Genomic DNA, 22,933 nt, shown 5'->3' with positions numbered 1-22,933 from the left:
TGAAAGACAAATTAGTGACTCTTACCATATCACTGAGTTTTCCAAAGGGTGAAGAATTCTTTTACAAAATAAATGGGTTTTTTTTGCTATGAAGAGGTAAGTTTTCTGCCTTAGGTTTTTTTTTCCCCAAACCCCATTTCAAATGCAGAATGCAGCTTCTCACTTCCTAAGCAGTATCTCTTGTCAAGGACAAGTTGAACCAGTTTGTCTGAGCTAAAATGCCCTTTAAGTTTCTCACCAGAATGGAAAGCACTGCTGTATAAAGCCTGCTTTAAATGTTTGGTGTTGATGTTAACAAATACCTTTTCTTGCTGCAGAATACTTCTATAGATGAAATGAAGATGATTGAAGATCAGTGAGTCAGAACACTGTAAATCCAGTGCATGAACCCTGTAGTTTTATAGACTAATTTTCTGGTTGGCATATATAAAAGTGGTACAGTGACTCAAGATGATGCAAAGACATTAGTGAAATGGCCCTAGAGTAATTCAGTGACAGCAAACATTGGAGAAGGAAGAGTTTTGCCTGAAACCCTAGAAATTTCTGCAATCCACATATTATTGACTGGCTCTAAGAGTCCTGTGCCTGCATTTTCAGCAAAAGTAACTACAGTAATCTTTCAGAGTTTTAGGGAGGTTTTTGTTAAAATAAATGGCATAAGTCTTCATAGCTCCACCAAAACTGTTAAGTGTGAGAAAAAATAATTAGTGAGCTAGAAGTCTATTTCTGCTCATTCTCTATTGTGTGGGGGTTAAGGAGTGGTTTTGGTTTTTCCTTTTGCATCTTCTAAAAAAGTCCTAAATCTTGACAATTCACAATTAGCTAAAGGGTCACTAACATTTAGGTGACCTGGAAGTATCTTCTTGATGTATCTCACAAATTTTATATATAGGAAATCTAATGGTGTCATTAAATGTTTTTGTATTTTGTAGAGGCCATTAAAATTCTTTGCAATATAACATTTGTGGAAAACATAGGTATTTTACTGGTGGATTTGCTAATTAATAGAACTGTAGCTAGCTATTTGGAAGTAAAATGGTAATTCCAGAAAGTACTTAAAAGGATGAAATTATATGTTGTGTTCCCAGATTATACTTTACAGGGGTGTCATACATGTTCACATTCTTTTAATGGTTCCTTCAGTATTACCTTGAGGAACGCTTCTTGATGTCCTACTGTGGAACGCAGGGCGTCTAGATGGCAGCTGAGCGTTTCTTTATGCAGCATTTCATTCTATAGCTCTTACTCACTTTGCATAGTTCTTGCTTGTGCAAAGAATGCCACAGCTGATACAAAAATAATTTTCTATGTAGATAGTACATACAGTAATGGGGGCTGTAAGAGCATTCCCTTAGCTTGCATGAGTTCACTCTAGGCAGTAATACAAATATTGGCTTAACATAACACAATGAGACGCCAATAACTGCATTCTTTTATTCTTTTTTTTTCAAATGTACAAAAAAAAAAGCAAGAGCAAGTAAATGGGTCTGCATTTGATATATCTCCAAGTCGGCTTTTAACATCTCCTTTAAAAAAAACAGGAGACACTGTAATTACCCTGAAAAGGTTTTTGTAAATACCTGCTTTTCTAAGTCTTTTCACTGTCTGAAACAGAAATGGCCTTGTCTCAGAACAGCTAATGACATCGGTTCCCTCTTTCTCATTCCTAAGCCTGTGATGTATCATCTTCCTGTTCATGCAGTAACTAACATTAAGAAAAACCTTAAATAATTGCCCTTTCAAAATATTGCCCTCTTATACAAGAGAAGGCTTCTTTCTTCTTGTATAGCTTTTTCTGTATCCTCATCCTGCTTTTGACAACCCTTGTTCAATACGGAGAGGAAGAGAACACTATGACAACTGTGAATAACTGTAATGAAGCTCGAAAAATACTGCGTTTTTTCTCAGAGGTAAGTTTCTTGGGTTTGTAATAAGAAAATGTCTTCATGTTGCATAAGTATAAATGGTGAGGCAGGTAAGCTCAGGAATAAGAACCTCTGACTTGCAGCCCCAGACCATTCTTATAAACACAAAATCCAAGCCCTAAGAAAAGCAGGTGGGTTGGGATCCTGTGGCTACTGGGTTGCACTGACATTATGAACATTAATGATGCACACTGAAAAAAACACGCTTGGCTCATGTCAAATTCCAGCGAATCCCATATGTCACGCGCTTGTCAAGCAGGAATTGTGAAGGAACAGTCTCAAATTAAATTAAATATGTTTTAATAAAATTAAAACAGCATGCAAAATAATATTGAATAAATCTGCCCTCTGAAGTAGGAATACTGAATGAGCTGGTAAATGGTTTAAACTGCTGCTATTCTTTCTGCAGCAGTTACTGCATTTCTTCTTGAAATATTGGTTTGCCTTCTTATTCATTAGTGCATCAAAGCAGGCATTTTTTTCAAAACATTGATTTGTCTTTTTTCCCCTTTTAACCGGCAGTGAAGAGAAGCATGTCAGTATCACAAGCCACATTAAAATTTGAACAGGGAGCCTTTTTACAGAAATGCCAAAAAGTGCTTAATTTAAAATGCAGAACATATGAGATCTCAAACCACTGAAAAAAAGGACACGGAAACAGGACACTTACTGAAGTAGCTTCTGTAACTTTCTGCTCAATGGAAGGCATTGCTGAAGTCTCTTTTTTTTTATGAAGACCTCCACCAAGTGACAGCTCAAAACCTTGAGCAGGAAGAGTTAGTAAAAGGCACACTTCTCTCTCTTCATTAAGGCTGCAATGATACTTTTGGAAAATAGCCCAGGGAGTGCTCCACTGGCTGATGAGAACCTGCATATCTCATCTTCCCTTGCAAAGCTTTCTCTTTAGATTTTGTTCTCCATTCTGCTCGCAGCACTGGTGTTGCTTATGAGTGAAATGTAAATAGCTATCCCACAGCAGCTATAGGTGTTTACTGAAAAATCGTTCTATTTCACACCACATTATTTCTTACTCAAAACCCTTTGGTTTAGCAAATTGCATTGATAGCCTAGTTTTCTGATATTTACTGGCAGATTAGATTAAGGTGAGGAGAAATAAAAGCTTGCAAGAGCACCCCATAATGCTGCGTGCAATGAAAGCAAACTAGGCTTTGTTCACTAGTTATTGAACTGAACACGTGTAATTTGTGCAAGTTCGTCACATCTGGAAGATGTTGTGGCTGTGTGAACCAGGATATCAGCAAATGTTTAAGTTCCTTGATATCTGGTGCATGGAGCTAGCACTTCCATATCCACAGAAGAAAACTGACTGGAAAACTGCTGTCCCAGAGTTGCCATAGCACTCTGGAAAGGGGCCATGAGTACTGCAAGTCATTCCTGATAATGCAGCCTGGAACCGCAGTTGGGTAATTCTTTATGGTGATGCAGGTGTTACTGATGGAGGTTGAAGTCACCAAAGAAATAATAGCAAGAATGCTTTACCTTCTTTTTAAACAGGCCGCAGATTTCTGTAATCCTGATTTATAAAGCTTTGGGTTCATGTGGTTTGCTACAGATCACAAAGGGTGTTTAATAAATACAGATTGGCATGGGGCAGTGCTACCAAAATACTTCCAGTCTGTAGGAGCAGCTACTCTCTATCCCAGCACAACATAAGGGCTGTGCAGTTTCTCAGAAATTCTCTTTGTACTTGGGTATCCTGGTTGGTAACGCTGCATCTGAGCTCTCAGGCTCTTCTGCAAATGGGTATTAGCCAGTCCTTTGACCAGTCCCCACAAACAACACTTAGAAGATGAAACTAAAAAACCACTTAATCCTGAAGCTGTTGTTTTAATACTTAATATTAAATCATGCCTTACATAATATATTCACCTGTGTATTCTGTTTTTGGTAATGATTCACACTGTTACAGAGACCAGTGTGTTATTCTGGTAATTACATACAAACAACGTACCCAAGCATTTCATTTCAAGTAGATCCCTTCAATGGCTTTTACTGAACAAGTCAAAGCATGATGTTGATGAGTATAACATGTAGCAAACTCAAATTAGCCTTCTAAGAAGTTGTATTTATATACTAACAAAGTTTACATAGTACCTCCTAAGTATGAACTTCCAGCATGAGCATCATTTGGAATACTACCAGCACTGTAGTTTCTTTAAAAATGCAACTCTAGGGATCTGAAGGTAACAAGTAATGTCACATTGCTATTGTGCATGAAATGCAAGTTTAGTGCTAAAATTTTACCTGTGAAAGCTGAGCAGATTTTGGTTGCATGCATCAGAATTTTCTGACAGTGATAAAATTAAATCAATTTTAAAGTCAGTTACAGCTGTGAAATAGAAGAGCTCTTAAGTATGCTCATGTGGCCTCCCTCTGTTTGCTGTACCAGTTTCAAAACCATATTTTAACATGTTAGGAAATATACATAAGTGCTAAATTAGTTTCCTTATCTTTATTACATGCCTATGTGAGCTCTTCAGGTGCTTGTGAATGCCTATGAGGGTAAATGGATCATTCCATTCATCTGGATGAATGAAGATGCTGGTTTGTTTGGTTACATTTGAAATTTTGAATATTTTATAATACTTGTAGCTTTTTGATAAATCTAGCTTACTTGAACCATTAAAAGCAATGGTCATAAAGCTTAAGAAGCAGCATATATAGCTGTGGGGAGAGCAGCTATGACAAGACAAGTAGGACAAGCTACATTGATAGGGGGCTCCCACCATAAGAAGGAAAGATGGATGCAGAGCTGTTGGAGCAAGTTCAGAGGAAGGCCATGAAAATGATCAGAGAGCTGGAGGATCCCTCCTATGAAGACAGGCTGAGAGAGCTGGGCTTGTTCAGACTAGAAAAGTCTCCAGGGAGACCTTAGAGCAGCTAAAGAGGGCCTATAAGAAATCTGGAGAGGGACTTTTCACAAGGGCAGGTAGGAATGGGACAAGGGGGAATGGCTTTAAACTGAAAGAGGGTAGATTTAGATTAGATATTAGGAAGAAATTCTTCACTATGAGGGTGGTGAGACAAAGGCACGGGTTTCCAGAGAAGCTGTGACTGCCGCATCCCTGTTAAGTGTTCCAAGGCCAGGTTGGACAGGGCTTTGAACGACCTGGTCCAGTGACAAGTCATTAGAATTAGATGGTCTTTAAGGTCCCTCACAACCCAAATCAGTCTATGATTCTGAAAATGCCTTTTATTACACACTTCTCTACTCGTTCACCTTTTAGATGCTTCCCTCACCCAGTGCACAGGACACAGCTACTAGTTACTAAAGGTTGAAAAGTTGTAAAGCTGTAAATACCTTTCTCCCCGCTTTCAAGCCCCTTCTGAGAAACCACCGAGCCGCCTCCAGAGCTGCTACCTCCCAGCAAATAAAAACGAGGAGACGACAATAACCAGGAGGACTGCGCTCCCGCCGCGGGGTGCGCACCACTCCCCAGCCACATCGGGAGGGCAGACCCACTTCTCCCCACAGCGGGGATCCCAGACGGGCAGCCCCTCATCTCCATGCGCCTAGAGGAGCGGAGAGGAGCCGGTGTGGAAAGCCCCGGCCCGACCCTGCTCCGCGAGTGACTCCGCCCCACTCTCTGCACAGCGGGACCGCGGTGGCGTTCTTAGCTGCTGTCCCGCATCCCCAGCCCCGGCCGTTTCTCGCCGGCGAGAGGCGCTGGGGAGCGGCGGTGAGGCTTGCCCAGCAGCGGCCGGAGAGGTAAGGGGGACGCCCCAGGAGGGGAGGGGAAGGGAAGGGAAAGGAAAGAAAGAGGAGGAGGGCCACCCCCGGGCGCTTCCTGTCCTCCCGGGCGCAGTGGCAGCTCGTGGCCTGCGGGCGGGGAGCGGGGTGAGGCTGGGTGCCGTAGGGCTACACCTGCAGGCGTTAGGACGAGTCTGCCTGTACACACGTTCTGCTGTGTGTGTGCCTGCTCTCTGTCTGAGCCAGCAGTTGAGAGACTCGCGGCAGCGAGAGCGGGACGTCGCCTCCCTGCTCTACCGAGCTGCGGAGTTGACATCAGCAGCCCTCAGCCGCCGCGGCGGCGATGCAGCTGCTTGTGCGTGGTTTTCCTCTCCTGACGAGGTTCCTGGTAAGTCCCTCTTTCTTACAGGGTTTTCTTCCAGCACCCCTTCACGAGAGAAGAACTCGAGGGGGAGCAGATAGCGCAGTCCCGGTGGAGAGCGAGAGCCGCTACCGCGCTGGGCTTGTCCCGCCGGAGGGGCTGAGCTAGCCCGGGTCTGCCCCTCATCCCCCGAGAGGTGCTTCTGGCCTCGATAACCTGGCGGGAGGTGCCGGCATGTTCGATTAGGTTTTATTTTTTTTAATGCTTTTTTTACCCTACTTTACTCTGAAAATTGAAGGTGGTGGATCCCGCCCGTCAGTGATGCCGCGTGTGGTCACTGTGAGGTGGAAGGGATGGTAAGGACGGCTGCTCAACTGTCCGTCTCTGAAGAGGTGAGTGGCTCTGTGGTGCTCCAGTGAACATCAGCTTTTGTTGTATGCTGCCTTAATTTTTTTTTCCGTGTTTTTGCTTTAAAAAATATAGTCTACTTGTTACTAAATGCAATTATGTGTAACATTTCAGTATATGACTATACAAAGAAGCAAATGATGGAGACTGAGAACCACTCATATAAAGTAGTTTTGGTTACTAGGTAGTTACTGAAGTGCAGCTAGCCAATATGCATTTCAGCATACCAAGTGTGGAGTTACAGCACAGGGGAACAGTTAGTTGGGGATTCTGCACCCCAGAGTTACTGATTTTTGGAAAGCCTTGAGGGAGGTCGGGGTGATGAGCAGTCACAGAGGGAGTAGCCCTTTATGTGACTGAGAAGATAGAGGACCAGGTGGGGAGATTACCTATGAGGTGCACAAGGGTTACTGTTTTGCTGTATGAGCTTCAGGTGGGAGATTTGTGTGTGTGGGTGCAGCTCACTGCAGTAGATAAAATATTTAAGTGCCCTTTGCTGTAAAGCCACTCAGAGCATATATTGTCTTGGGCAGGTCTAAGAGAAAGAAGTGATTGGATCATTGCCTAGAAATGTCAAGGTGGGGAATGGGCCCTTTACTCAAGAGAGAAGTTTTAGCACCTTGCCGTGTTGGAAATTTGTAGTTGGACATCCTGAGACTAGAGGGTGCTGTTTTTTAAAATAACATCGCTCATTAGGCTAATAAGTTCTTAAAGTTTTTCATCATTAAAAAAAATTTTTTTTCTTTTTTTTTTTTTTCCCTAAAGACAGGTCTGTTTTTAACAGGACTTAGTATGGGGAAATCTTATGGACTATAGGTAAGGGAGGCTGAAACAGGTAATCACAATGAAATCTGATTGCATCTATTAAGAGTAGGAAAGCTGTGTCGTCTCTGAGAGTTCACTTTCCATGTATCCTCTCTTTCTATCTCTTTGCTGCCCTAAATTTCTTAATGAAAAAGGCTCTGTAATATTGAGAGCAGTGCTGAGGAGAAGGACTTGGGGCCTTGATAGATGAGAAGCTCAACGTGAGCCAGCAGTGTGTACTTGCAGCCCAGAAAGCCAAACGTATCCTGGGCTGCATCAAAAGCAATGTGACCAGCAGAATGAAGGAGGTGATCCTGCCCCTCTATTCCTCTCTCGTTAGACTCCACCTGCAGTACTATGTTCAGCTCTGAGCTCCCAACACAAGAGGCACATGAGCATTGGAGTGAGTCCAGAGGAGAGCCACGAAGATGATCAGAGGGCTGGAGCACCTCTCCTATAAAGACAGGCTGAGAGGGCTGGGCTTGTTAAGCCTGGAGAAGAGAAGGCTCTGGGGAGACCTTACAGCACTCTCCCAGTACCTAAAGGAGGCCTACAAGAAATTTGGAGAGAGACTTTTAAGAAGGCAGGTAGTGACGGGACAGGAGGAAAATGGCTTTAAACTGAAAGAGGGGAGATCTAGATCATATATAAGGAAGAAATTCTTCACTATCAGAGTGGTGAGGCACTGGCACACATTGCTCAGAGAAGCTGTGGCTGCCCCATCCCTGTAAGTGTTCCAAGGCCAGGTTGCATGGAGCTTTGAGCAACCTGGTGTATGGGAAGGTGTCCCTGCCTATGGCATGGGGATTGGAACTGTGTGATCTTTAAGGTTTCTTTCAGCCCAGGCTGCTCTATGATATGACTAGTTAGCTTTTGGCTATGTGTTTTTATGTCTATCTCTAATACAATTAATTCCCCAAATGCCATTAGATCCAGGGGTCTCTGTACTTCTGTTTTGCATCTAAGTGATTTTAATGAAGATCTGGAAGGTGAGAGTTACGATGAGGGCTGCTATTCATAGATCTGCGTAAGGTTTGAGGAATGTGATTTGTAAGGCTGGAGGTATGGGTATGGTTTCCAGTGCATTTAAACATTTGAAGCGATTTAACATGTTGACGTTTCTAATCTGTCTTCAGCACTATGTTTGCCCTTGAGAAATACTTCCTAGCATGAATTCATGGTAGTTGAAACCTTATGCTCTTTTGGGATGGAGAAATGCTTATTTAACTAAAGTTCATTGTGAATTTTGAATTCTAGTTGTATTTTTTAGAGTGGAAAAACAATAGGTATGAAGTATCTCATTAAACAATTTTCAGTGTGATGTTACAGTTGTTTGCCTATCTGTAAAACATGTTCTTATTACATAATGTTCTCTAAATCTCCTTATCAAGAGAGACTAAACCTGATTATTAACTACTGTCTGTTAGTAAAACATTTGGTCTTGTGGGGTAGGAGGGAGGAAGGAAATCCATTTGATAAAGTGACAGCTGAAGATAGCTGCAGTGCAGGATTACTCTGTGACTGAGCACTTTGTTTCCCATATTTGTTGTTCTTGCCTTGCCTAATTTACTCTGCCTTCCAATCAGACTTCCTTCCTATCAGGGATGAGTGTGCTGATGTGTTGTCCCAGAACCTGGAAACTTAGGAAAGCAGACTAGGTAGGAACAGCTGGAAGAGCAGACCTGGAGGAACAGTGCGGGTTTGAATTTGAGTCCAAGGGTAAGAGGTTTATTTGTGGTAGGCACAGGAAGCTGATATGTGCATGTTTCTTTTTGGATCTTTAGACTAGTTTTTCTCATCTACTTATATAGAAGGACCATATAAACATATATACGCAATGTATACCAGTGCACATAACATATATATAATATACACCAGTGAAGCTTTCTGCCTTCTTCCTGTTCCAAACAGCCTGGCTCTGCTGTAAAAAAAAAACCAAACAAAAACAAACAAAAAAAAACCAACCCCAACAAAACAAAACCATCTTTTTAAGCTTGGATCTTGGTCTGGGTGTGATTGAGTGGCCCCATTCTGTGTGGCTTTCTGTATGCTGAGGCACAGCTCCAGAGCAGTCAATTGCTTGGGAGCTGAATGGGTCTGGTTTTTTATCTTTACCTCAGCCTGCACTGGAATTTCTTCATAATTCGATTACCCTAATCTGTACCTTTTTATTTGCACTGTAACTTTTCCCTTGGTATGCTTTTTGTATTGCTTAGAAACAGAAATGGATATCAGAAAAGAAACAAAATTCAGTTGCGGTTTGTACTCTGTTCTGCAAATGAGTATTAACAATTTCCTTAAATGAGCATTTTATTTATTTATTTGAGACAGTTGTTCTGTGTCTTCACTTCAGTGCATCTTGTTGGTGACATACAAGTTCTCTTTCAGTAGCTCTGGTTTGGTTCCAGATGAATTTATCATTGCTTTGTTTGTGAAGTACTACCCCTCACCACAGCCACTTCATGTGAGAAAGACTGCATTTAGGTGTAATTGCATTATGTGTTGGGATAACTTGTAATCTAAAGGGAGCTGAATTTATTAGTGTCTCTCCAATGGGTCTCTGGATTAGAACATTTGGATTAATACCTTTTTACCTGTACAGCCTAGCAAGCTGTGGAGGTAACAATTGTCAGCAGATGGGCTGAAAACATGTCCACAGCATAATGTCCCCAGGTTTTTCTATGACTTATTACAGTGATGGGGACAATGCAGGAATTGTATACAGCACCAATGCATTTACAGGGGTTGAACAGGAGAGTGAAACTTGAAGGAAATATGGTTTGTTTCGTTTTTCTATATGTATGCCATGGAACTTGTGGAGTATTTCTGAATACTGTGGAAGCAAATGTCCATGACCACAGGAAAGTTTTTTCTAAGGATTCTGCTATTAGACAGACTTTTGGGAGAAAGCACTGTTTGAAAGCAAGCCATTTGTCATTTGGAGATGGTATTTTTCATTTTATGTTACAGCATGGCACAGCTGATGGCTTTTTGATCAGTTGTATATAAGTTGAATCTGAGCTTGTTGCCTTACTTCTGGAGGCATTGCAGAGCTGTAGAAAATGTCAGGCTTGGGAGGAGATGTACTTAATATTGTTCCTAAAAGCCTCATTCCTTTTCCTGAACCTTTACACAAAATCCCTACTGCCTGATGGGTTGGGGAAGACAAAAATGGAGGAAATGAGGAACTGAATTCCCATTCTCTCAATATTAAACCTGCTTAAGATAATAAATAGGCTAATGATGACAAGAATGACAGGTGTTTATACACACGTGACTTCAGAAGACTAAGAGAAACATGCCAAACATTCAATTAAATAGTGATACTGTGTAGGAATTTAACATCCATTCACTATAGGGATTAGGGCAGCAGTAGTACTAACCGAATTGAGAGAGTTGGGGTTCAGCATGGAGAAGACTCTGGGGAGACCTTATTGCGGCCTTTTGGTTCTTAAAAGGGGTCTATAAGAAAGATGGGGAGAGACATTTTAGCAGGCCCTGTTAAGATAGGATGAGGGGTAATGGTTTTAAACTAAGAGAGGGGTGATTCAGGCTGTATGTGAGGAAGAAATTTTTTACAGTGAGGTGGCAAAACACTGGCACAGGCTGCCCAGCGAGGTGGTAGATGCACCATCCCTGGAGACGTTAAAGGCCAGGCTGGATGTGGTTCTGAGCAACCTGATCTGGTTGAAGATGTCCCTGCTCATTGCAGGGGGTTGAACTAGATGACGTTTGAAGGTCTCTTCCAACCCAAACTGTTCTATGATTCTGGAGCATGTTAACATGGACAGGCGAGAGCATGAGAGTTATGTTGTGAATGGGGAAGTTTCATCTTATGTAAAGTAATCCGGAAGACTGAAATATGAAGAAAGTAAGTATTCTTGAAACACGGATTTGAAACATATTTGGGTTTTACATTGGAGATTCATAGTAAAAAATTGCAGTACAGCTGCCTGCGGTGAAATGTTGCATTGCGTAAGGTGCTTTTCCTAACAGCTTTTTCTACACCAGCTGTTGTTTCTGTATCATTTTTCACAGTTGCCAGCTATAAAACAGCTGCTTTGACTTTTGTCATGCTCTGGAGTTAAAGTACAAATACATATTTCTTTCCAGGAGTATTTCTATACCTTTGCTCTGCAGGTACATTTTAAGTAGATGTAGGGAAAGTCTAATTCCCTTAAGTAGGGAAAATACCTATTAACTGTTGGCATCTTTATCCAGATTAGAGCCCTCTTCATGGTTATTACCAATGCTACGTTTTAGGGGGGAGCAAAATAATGAAGCTGTAGCTAAGTTTTTAATGGGACTGTTGTTTTTAACCCTCTCTAGTTTTAGAACCCTCACTGTCCGAACAATATGGATAATCAGGATGCAGTTAGGAGAAGAAAAACAGTGTACTGGAGCATAATGATTTATTAGTTAAGACTGAAAACTATTAAGGGAGAAAGCTGTACCTCCTTGTATTTTTTTCCTGTTTCTTCTGTGAAATGATTATGGCAGCAAAGAAAGGTGGAGAAGTATGAGTAACCTGTGTAAACACAAGTGTCATCTGGCTAGTGCTGGTGTGAGTAAGGAGTGTTCTGAAAGATGGGTGTGAGGGATTCTGCATGCCATAGTGCTGCTGGTATGTTTGTAAGCCATGTGCTTTCATTAGCATATGCTTGTCCGGCTTTGGCCTCTCTAAGTGCAGAACTTGATTAGAGGCCAATTAGATGAATTTACCTATGTATTCTCCCAGTATTTGGGCCATCAGCATTTTACACTAGAAATAATATTCCTTTGGATTTTCCCAAATGTCTTTAGGCAGGGGTTTGTTCTGGTTATAATTGTGAGAATCTTTAAGGAAAATGTGTAAACAATATCGTCCATGAATAGGTACAAGTCCCTCTTGATCAAACTTTTTCGTAAGATACCCGTTTTTATGGGACGATCTCTGGTTTGGCAGGAATTTGCAGTTTGCTCTGAAATCACTTTAAACCATGATCTTGCTGATGAAATTTCATTTCTATTGTGGAAGGGAGCAAATGTCAAAATGATTTGTGGGATATGAGTTTTTAAAGTGCACATTCTCAATTAAGTGTTAAAATAATCGATTTAATATTGTTTATATCCAAATTAATCATAAGTGAGCTCATAATTTCAATTTTGTATGAACATTTTAATATTAGCTTGCCACACCATTTTTCCAACTATGAGAAGACTGTGTTTGGAAGTAAAAGCAATTAAGCATTCAGCTTCAGGCTTAGCAAAGGGCATGAACCATTGATACCTGCAAAAGCCTTCTTACTAGTTTTGATGATGGCCACAGGTATTTCCAGTGTATTTTTTCAGAGTAAACTTCGGTATTGAGGAAAACCAGGGAAAATCAATGTTCTAAAGGATTTGAGTTCACTCTCAATATCCTTCAGCTTCCAGTGAGATTACAGACGGTTTTAGTTGACCATCTGTAGTGGTGATTATAGATGGTCATCTACAGTAGCCTGGGCAATGCCAACCCACTGTCCATGCACACCCCTGGATGGAATCATGCTTATGCTTTGTACAGTGTTCCGGTAAGAGTGTCTTTCTTGGGTGAGAAGAGGAAACTTAGTTCCAGTTCACCTGCCTGTGTGAATCCAGTACTAAAACTTATGAATCAGTCACAAGGTACTGTTTAAGTTCATCGCTTTTCAGAAAGAAGTTAAGCCTTGGGCTTATTTAGAAACATTTGGTGCTTTTACATCTCTGGTTCTAAGGAATTGGTGTAGCACTGTTTCCTGAACAGTTTGCCACCTTCTGAAGATTGCTCTTTTTCTCTGTTGGCTCTGATGAGATTGATCTACATCAGTGTGATTACTAGAGACAGATTAATTTCATTAATTTTAAACATACTGCGGATCAATTCAGAGACTCGCTACATCCATAAAAAATACATAGCAATAGCACAAGTAATGTTTTATTAGCCTGGTCTTTCTTCCTTTAATTGAAAAAGTAATGTTAGAAAAGCAGCAACTTTTTCTTAACCTTAAATCTGGGCAGTGTCATATCTCATTTGATACCAAAACCACAGCCATCAGACAATACAGCAGAGATTGCAGGTTTGTCTGGGGAGTTTGTGTGTTAACTTGTATCCCTATTAGGCAAACAGCTGATCTTAAATTTGAACCCCCATAATTAAAAATAGAACTTTACACAGTCTGTTTATGGTGGAACAGTTTAGTGTAAGTACTTGTGGGTTTTATGGCCCCATACTCAAAAGCCGGAAGAAATCAAGGTCTTATCTGATACTCTTTGTCTTCTTATGTTATACAGTCTTTCCAAGTCTGCTCTGAAGTAGGCAATACCTGATGTGTAAACTTCCACTTTTTTGAAACTGCCTTTATTTTTGAAATTATCAAAAAAAAAGCGAGCCTTTTTTTACCTTCTGGTTCTTGTTAATGATGAGGTAACCAGGCTGATGTTTTCCACTGTGATGTTTCAGAAGGAGAGGAATAGCAAGAGGAGCACAATAACTGCCCTGCTTATTGTCTGGAATAGAGTTAATTTTCTTCCTAGGGGCTGGTACAATGCTGTGTTTTTTGAATTTGGTGTGAGAATAGGGTTGATAACACACCAGTGTTTTAGCTGTCGCTGAGTAGTGCTTACTCTAAATCAAGGACTTTTCAGTCTCTCATGCCCTGCCAGTGAAGAGGGGCACAGGAGGCTGGGAGGAAGCACAGACAGGACAGCTGACCTGAACTAGCCACAGCATGTAATGCTCAGTATAGAAACTGAGGGAAGTTGGCTGGGAGCTGCTGATCACTGCTTGGGGGCAGGCTGGGCATCAATCTGTGGTGGCAATTGCATTGTGCACCACTTAGGTTGTTTGGGTGTTATTCCTCTCTCTTTTTTTTTTTTTTATTATCTATCTGCTATTATTAATTTTTACCTTATTTCAGTTATTAAGCTGCTCTTAACCCCCAGCTTTCAACTTTTTCCAGTTATCTTCCCTATCCCACTGGGGTAAGCAGTGGGGAGTGGGCAGGTGGCTGTGTGGCATGTAGTTACCAGCTGGGGTTAAACCAGGACAATAATGTTTCATCACGTGGTAGTCTCATGTAACTGGGAATGTGACATTGTTTTGTTGATGGGGAGTTCACATTACAAAAATAACTGGTGTTAATACAGGGATCACTAACTGGAGTGGAGTTGCTTGTGTTACTGTCGTCACTGGTTTTACAGTTGGAGATGCTTTTCACTTGGGGAAGTGCAAGCTGAAGGCAGAGGAAAAATGACAGTGGTTTTCCTCTTTTGGGTTCAGAGTTCTGTGTCCCTCCTGTTGCTTCATTGCATCAGGTGAAAATGCAGTGATGGTCAGCAGAGAACACGCTGGGGTCTATTGCATGCCCTCGGGCAGCTGAATCATATCACTTTGACTTCAGAGGGAGAAAACAAGCATGAAATGGGTCAAGACGTAAGACAATCAGAAGTTCAACATCAGAGTTTAACTGTAGCCTGTATAGTATGAAAGCTGTAGCTTTATCCAAGAAAAAATAATACATATATGTACATATGCATAGAAAACTCTCTCAAGTTGATTCACAAACAGAATTTTTTGTTAGATAACAATGCAAAGGTGTTCAGTTATGCTTGAGGATGGCAATGAAGCAATGCTCAGCTATTAATGCATAAATCATATGAGAGAAGGCTGAAAGCTTTCTTTCCATTATTGCAAATATTCTTGAGCCTTTCAGTCAGTGTAAGGTGCCCCATTGTTATCTTGGCACTTTTTTGATTGTTTGCTGGGGAAGACCTGTAAATCATAAAGGATAAAATACATAGCAAGTATTCTTTTTTCAGCATTGTTAGCATGTTCTTGGAAAGCATTTTGGGAAGGAAAGCCCTAAAAATACATATATGAGGTCTTAAAAGTGTTATGTTTGTGTTCCTAGGGATAAATGATTCTGGCATCCTTTTATACGATTGTAAAGAGCTTTCTTTTAATGCAATACTAACATACATACCTAAATAGCAGTGTTTAACTGAAAAAAAGCAGCAGCAAAAGAATTATGTAATATCCTGCCTCAAGGGGCAGGAGAGAGTAAGCAGGAGGCCAGTGACAATTAACAGTCTGTGTTTTGGGGTTTAGAAAGGGTTTCTTTTCACCTTCCACTGCATTTGTTTAGTTTCTAAGGACCTTGTATACCTAAGAAGCTTGTGGTTCGTTATAAAAGCTACACAGCATAGACAGAAGCTTGCTGTTTTGAAAGAATATTTTAAAATAAGACTGGAAAATACTTCAATATTAAAGTGTCCTCCCTGTGGTACGATATCCTTTGTTTACTGGTGTATATGGATATGGTAAAAAGAAAATGGGCTGAGTGCATGGCTCCCTAAAATCAAGGAGAGTTTCAGCTGATCAGAGTCGGCATTCAGGCAAATGTTTCTGAATTAGCCAGCTGCCAGTTACTGTAATGAAATTTATGTATCCTTAAATTAAGGGACAATGACCATATTCTTTGCATTGACTATTAATACATTACAACTTTTCTATTATTATTTAAGGAATTCCACAGTGTTGATCCACCTGACTTATTATGGGTACACGTCTGGTTAATACTTGCTGCTGGGGTTTGAAGATGTTTGTTCATAAATACACAGCACAGTACAGTACAATTTTGGCTTTCTGCTTCTAGGTTTTGTTGCACTGCAACAGTATGCTTTTCAGTAGTAGAGGCTGACTTCTTCAACTGAAAGCCTATCATATAAAGAAATGTAAATGGAAGGTATGAGACAATGTATAGAAGCAGCTGAACAGTAATGATCATGATAGTGTCATAATGAAATGCTGTCCAGTACTTGATGTCCAGGATTCTCTAGAAATAAACAGAAGTTTTACCAACTATGCTTTTTAGCTGAAAAGGTGCCCAGTGATGCTGCCAGAGGAAGAGTATGCTGTAATGTGCCTAGGGATTGTGCTGGTTTATTGCAAATCTCTGGCTACCTGAGGAGACCTTTTTTTCCCCCTCTAACCATTGTAATAAAACATTGCATTGAAACGTTGAGTTTGAGGGAAACTAAGAATGGAGCTTCACCAAATTGAACTCAACTGAACAATATGAAGACAATTCTTTTACCTTCAACAAATCTGTATCTGTTTATATTAGCAGAAGAGCTGGATCCCTGTATTTAAAGCAGTTTAAACTGGGGGCTTTGTTCTTATGAAGGATTATGCCTAGTGCAGTGGATGGGGGGTAGTCCTTTTAGTGTCCTTCCAGACACAAATTTATATGGTTAAATTCCTCACACACATGGACACTCAACTTGTATATGCACACCCCTGTGCATCTGGAAATCTGCTGGAGGCTGGTAGGAGAACTGAAGGCTGGTAGTTCTCAGTCTTCTATGAAAACTCAAATCATGTGAAGCTGAGATTTGCAGATGTTCATAGGGGCAATTTTAATGACAAGCTTGAAAATCAAAGTAGGCTTTCCAGGGTTTGTGGTACTTTTGCATTGGAACAAAATCTGTATTGAATGGGCTTGAGTAGGTTTTATTCTAGAGCAAGTTTGAACAGAATGATTGTTGCAGTCACGATGGCTGAAACACAAAGAAATTAAGTGCCTGAAGCTCTAACAAAACCAGATAGTTTTTCACAGTTCTAATTATTTCACCCTTAAAGTCCTTTTTCCAACCCCCCATGTAGTAGTTCTTCACTCTTTTATTCTAGTATAGCACTAAGGACAGAGTGACTACTTCACCAAAATACTGTTATGCCTTCCCCACACTAAAAGGCTGTGAGAATGTACGTGTCTGGAGACCTCCTGGAGGGGAGAGGAAGCTGTGACCCCAAAAAAAGAAGAAAGTTTATACACTTACTGAAGGAGAGCAGTCAGCCAAGCTGAAAACAGCAGAATAGCATTTAAGGTTTACAGTCATTAACCATGATATTTTGCAATGAGGTTTCATGACCTGTGCTAGTGCAGTTCTTCATGTTGACTGAAAGCAACGCCTAAGGGTAACTCACATTAGGTAAAAAAAAAAACCCAAACAAACAAAGGGTCCAATGATGCTGGTGTTTCTGACTATGAAAGAACAGAAGGAATGGGACAAATATCAAATAATACTTTCATTTTCCTCCCCATGGTTCTTTATAACTAAATGGAACCAGTGCCCCATGCTTCCTCAGTTAAGTTTGAGTCTGGACTATGGCAATTAATAGACCTGATAGTAGTCTAAAAATCAAAGCAAGCTTTCTAAATTTTGTGAAATCTCCTGAATGGAGTTATTTCTATGTTGATACTCCAGTGTATTAGTCTTAGCTTTCAGCATCTTGCTCTCTAGATCCACTCATTCAATTAACTTTTAAACTGTTTGCAGTTATTGACTTAGACAAGAAAGTAATTAAATAAATTATTTGTTTTGGTGTGTAGTGTTACTTCTTTTTGCTAAGCAAATGGTTTCAGCTATTCCAGAAACATAAATTTCATGGCTTCAGGGATGACGCAGATGTTTATGAAGAAGTCTTGAAAGACCCTACCTTGTGGTAAGGGTGACAAGTAGTTTTTTATTTTTCCTCTAACCATTGTTACAAAACAATTTTGGATGGAATTAGTTAATTTGGATGTATTATAAGTGGCATAACCCACAATTCTTATAGATCAGGTTGCTCAGTATTTCTTGCACATAGGATATTTTTCATTTTGTATTGTATTTTATGGCTTTTTTTTTTTCTTTTAATTCCCCCAAATTGGGCCAAATTTGACCCTTGGGAAATTTCTGTCTTTATGTATTTAGTAGCTCTAGCGAGTCCTTATCAAACTTGTACTTTGACAAACATTCCATGGGTGAGATCATCTCCCATCCAGCTCCATGGTGATTAGCGAGAGACAGCCTCTCCTTGATCTGCCTACAATCCCAGCAAGATGCTAGTCTGGCCTGGTGAAGCAAATCACATTTTACTCGCTTGTATGCAAGTTTGTCCTTGGCCCAGGCTGTCTCCAAACCACTGCTTTCTCTTCTGATGTGGAGGCTTGCCTGTTGTCATGTCACAGGTACACATACCTCTGCCTTCAGCCATGAGATTGATGCTTCCTGTGCGCATCAGGTCATTTGGAAGGATTAGATCTGCACAAGGAAACTATACCTGGGGACTGGGCTTCCTAGTGGGTTACGACCAGCAGAGATGCTAAGTTGTGGTGCAGCACAGTAGGTTTTATCCTCCCCTATTATCTCATCTGCCAGGTGTGTGATGAGCTGTCCAGCCACATTTGTTCATGCAAGTTCCGAAACTGGGGGAAAGCACTTGTGTTGCTATGAAGGAGACGTAATAATAAGGGAGCCTAAGGTGGGAGTTGACTGAATCTTGTAGATGAGATTTGACAGGTCTGCATCTCTGATGGTAAAATCTCTCTCCAAAAAGATTTCTGATGTTGAGAAATTAGGTCATGGCTATAAAGAAGCAACTTAATTTCTTTTTGTGGGAGTTCATATTGTATTTGCATTCAAGCTACATGCAGAAAATGTGATTTTTTTTTTTTTTTTTTTTTTTTAAGTGATATTGGAAGAATTGTGAGTGCATAAGCCTTGCATATGAGGCTTAACTTCAGTTTGGATTTTCATGAACATAATGGAGTGCATTTTGGGATAACTTTTTGTACCAATGCATGTGAAACTAAAAAAGCATTGTCCCCTAAGGTTTTCTGTAGTGCTCATAGCCCATTGCAGCAGCGGGACATTCAAATCCTATTGTAGCAAGAAAAAAGTAAAAATATATCACTACCACTCTTCATGCACACCAGCCCTGCAAAGTTTTTCATTTATTTTTGCAGCTGCTTGAACTTCAGTATCTTTATGCACTCAGCCCTTTGGTGTACTGCTGGCAGTGTTGAACTATATAGTCGAGATGGACCATCCACTCACTTTCCACAGATTAAGCATCATTACTGTAGTGTAATTAAAGTTTAAATGTATTTGGTTTTTAGTTTAACGAATTTACTGTGTAACATGGCCAAAATATATCAAAGTTAGCTTACTGTGTCTTGGTTATAAAGTTTGGTGCTCCAAAGATTGGTACCCTGTAATAGGACAATACGTTGCAACCTGCACCCCTTTTCTTTTCCCCTTGCTACACACCAAAGAAAGTGTCCAAGCCCTAATTTGATTCAAGGAAAGCTTAAAATTGTGTTGTTGTTTAGGAGAGTGGTGTTCCCTGCTTGAACACCACATATTTCCTTATGACAGAAGACCTCACTGAGGGTGTTATATGGAAAAAGCTCTGCATCCTGTGGTGTCTCTGCAAGTGTTTGAATTCATACTGTGTTTGACCTATGGACTGGCATAGCTGCACTGCAGAGTTGCGCTATCAAAGAGGCTGCTAAACAGTACTGAATTCAATTAGAAAGGTCTTCCATCTGCCATTCTGTATTGTTTTGAAATGTACTGTGCTTCCATTTTTAAGAGACTATTCAGTATTACCACAGGTAGTTTGTTTATAAATTTAAGAGGTAAGGGAGTGGAGGGAGAAAGGCTGTGATTCCTAAATGTATTTGTTAAGAAATAACTTAGTTTCTAGGGCTCATTATTTAAGACGGGAAAGAACTGCCCTTTCTAAGGGTGATCTAATGTATTATCTCAGTAAAATCTTGAAGTTTTTTGTGTAATTGATTAAAGTATTAAAGACGATGTTGTCTCCAGATACTATTTTTAGCAAATAGTTAAAGTTATATTACCCTTACAGGGAGAGTGCAGGTTGATAAAAGGGATCAGGCTAGCCTCTGTTGCTGTTGGTGTTGGCCTGTAGATTTTGGGTTAAGTTTAAAACAGTCAAAGTAGGAAGTTCTGTAATCTGTTACTAAATACAATACCTGCAGATTGGAGGAGAGCATTTTATCTTTTTGATATGCTTTCAATAGCCTGGGGTGTGTTCTTTGTGAGGCTATGCTTTTTGTTCAGTAGGTTGTGTGTGGCAAAGACAAAACTATTTAATTTGTTAGTGTCTGGTTGTATTTTCTGCTTTCAAACAACAGTTTTAAACTTTATGTTATTAGCTGGATTTTACTGCTCCATCTTGTGCATTATACAGCCCTGATAACATTCACTCTAACTTAACTTTGGGGTTTTTTTGGCTTTGTTTTTTTTTTTTCTCTAAAAAAAAACCTCATAGAAAAGACAAAAAGCTTATAGAGAGATGAATTCCTTAATGTCTTCCAAGAAGATTTTTGTCTCGCAGCTGGAAAGACCATTTAGCTTCTGGGGCTGACTTTCTTAGTGTCTCTTGCTATCCTTTTGTTGGAAGCAATTAGTTTTACAATAGCGCTGCTGCTTTTAAACACATATTGCAGAGAGCCATTTCAGATTTTCAGTTAATTTAGGTGCTCTGTTGAATTTGAATATAGGAATGTAATCATGTTGCTTGTAACTGGTTTTCCAGTTCATCACTTTACTTGTATCACTATTGCTTTATATTAAACAGAACTATTGCTCTACAGTTCTACAGTGAAGGGTTCTCTGTAACAAGGTGAAGTATTTTATGCTTAAGGGCCTGACACTCAAAGGTGCTGTGAGTCCATAAATTTCTTTAAAATCATATGGAGTTATGGATGCTTGATGTACTTGAAAAATCAAGTTCTCTGTAACTGGATGGTCCAGCCACCAAGATATGTTAAATTACCAGTATGTTTCCCTTCCTGTCCTGTTGTTAACTTAAAGGATTTTGCTTTTCTGTATTCGGTCGTGAGAAAATGTGCCACAAATGAGGCATGGGTATATGCTGAATGGTGAAACTTGGAAGAGATTCTAGGCAGCTGCCATGCTATTATCTTTCCTGTGTCTTGAATGGATCAGGAATCCTGTGGAAAATAACATTTGTGGTTGTGTAGTTTTAAATTTTTCTCATATTGACAAATGGTAATTGACATGTTTCTAAGGTGTTACACAGTTGAAAGTCTGGTGTAGTATTAAAGGCTGTGCCTAAGACTTCATGGCTTATGAGGTTTGGTTTTGTTTCTTGAAGAATCCCAGGAATAATATTCACAACATAGCAACAATTGCCTAGGGGTTTTGTGCACCCATGCAAGCTTAGCTGCTGAGGGTTAGGTTAGTACTGATATTCACACGGGGTAAAGGCAGGAGTTACTATAGAACATTAACTTAGGATGATCAGAGAGTGTTTTTGTCAAGGTCTGTTTTGTTTATTCTTTATTTATTCTGGTTCCTGGAAAGATTACTTTAGGGACTTTAAATAAAAGAGGAAAAGATATGTGAGCATGCTGATTTGCAATAATGATAAAGGAAAGGATAAACATGTAGATAGAGTCAAAATCATGCACTTTTTTAAAACTGGGGATGCCCGTTCATCTGTCATAAAACAACAGGCTTCCGGTTCTGACAGATTCTTCCTCTGCAGTCTCTGAGGGGGCCCAAACTTATCAGTACTCAGTCTATAAATGGAAAAGTTTATTGGTGAGTGGTGTTTCAATATCAACGGACTGGGGTGGCATTTTTTCCAGATTTTCTTGGAAGATAAGGTAGTCTGCCCCAGACAAGATGCATGTGTGGATCCTTTTGAGAGTGCCTGCTATGCTGAAGAGCATGAGCTTTGTTCAACAGCAAGCTGATATACTAGTAAATGTGTGGAAAATAACAAAACGTATCCCAAAGCTCCCTGCTCTGAGTCAGTGATTGAATAGATAAATCTTATTAACCTTTCAATAGTCCCAAGCTAAAGCTGTTCTTATCACTCCTATAGACTCCCTGAGGACATCTATTAAACTATAGTTGCTGCACATGATATGTAAGGAGAAATGCTTAACCTGGGAATATTGTTTGATCTAGTGTTTTGTCATTGGAAAAAATGTAACTCTGTTACACTCGTAAATTATTAACCAGGCTTCCACAAATGTATCCTTAGCTTCTAAAGCCTGTATTGGGAAATTAGAATTCCTGTCTTTATAGGTCAGGTTGTGATGGGCTGATTGCTGTAGGTTAGCAAGAGGCAGCAGCAGTGGCAAGAGATACTGCTATTAGCATGTCCTGACTATGTCCCCATCATCTTGGAGAGACATGCCCTCCAGGTGAGGGCACGCAGCTGCCATCCCTTCCATGCCTCTACTGTGTGCACTGGACCATCCCAGAGAGGACTTGTCCCTCTCTGAAAGATATTTTGTGGACATCGTACTGGAAGTGTGCATCAACTATGCTTTCCATCTCAAACCCAGGTCAGTGAGTAATATGACCTGCACGTAACGATGCATTTTGGTATTGTTTCAAGTGGCATAAACTGTATTGCAGATGCAATCAAAAGGCCAAAGCACTTGCTATACAGATTGCTGGAGTAAATCTTGGCCAAAAGGAGCCAGAAAGCTACTACAGAAAGGTCAAATTATGATTAATAACCTGTGAGTGCAGCTCTGAGAACAGTCTTCTGAGTAATTTCTGTTTTGCAATTTCACCTAAAAGCTAGTGTCCTATTAATATGTTGCCTGTGCCCAACACTTGTTCTTCTCAAACCTTAGAAGAATAGCTCTATGATGGCTAGAAAGTGTGGAAGTCGATTTCCAGGTTCTTGAACTCTTTTGCTTCTAGTGCCACTGGAATTACACATTTACGTGGAAAGAGAGAGAGAGGATTCAAATATGGTAGCAAAGTTCATCTGAAGTGAAGAGAAATGATTAAGGGTTTGCCTGTGTTGGAGCAGGAGCTGCTTCTTGAGGCTTCTGTGTCCACCTGCTGTTTGTTGAGCACCCACTAGTATTTTATTATGAA

The 22,933-nt window shown here is 40.3% G+C and overlaps 1 protein-coding gene across 1 annotated transcript in view; it reads left to right on the top strand.

Annotated features, from left to right (window-relative positions):
* The first annotated feature begins 6,909 nt into the window (after nucleotides 1-6,909).
* The window catches only part of SYTL5 (synaptotagmin like 5), a 77,046-nt gene continuing 61,022 nt past the window's right edge, over nucleotides 6,910-22,933 (top strand). Inside the window, exon 1 of the mRNA XM_057411832.1 lies at nucleotides 6,910-6,984. The gene's annotated coding sequence lies outside the window, so the exon portion shown is untranslated. The remainder of the gene's footprint in view (nucleotides 6,985-22,933) is intronic.

This window comes from Pezoporus wallicus, unplaced genomic scaffold, assembly GCF_028554395.1.
Source record: "Pezoporus wallicus isolate ANWC-B61680 ecotype Strahan unplaced genomic scaffold, APGP_CSIRO_Pwel_v1 contig_1438, whole genome shotgun sequence".
In the NCBI taxonomy this organism is placed as follows: domain Eukaryota; kingdom Metazoa; phylum Chordata; class Aves; order Psittaciformes; family Psittacidae; genus Pezoporus; species Pezoporus wallicus.
This window is presented reverse-complemented; position numbering and strand designations above follow the sequence as displayed.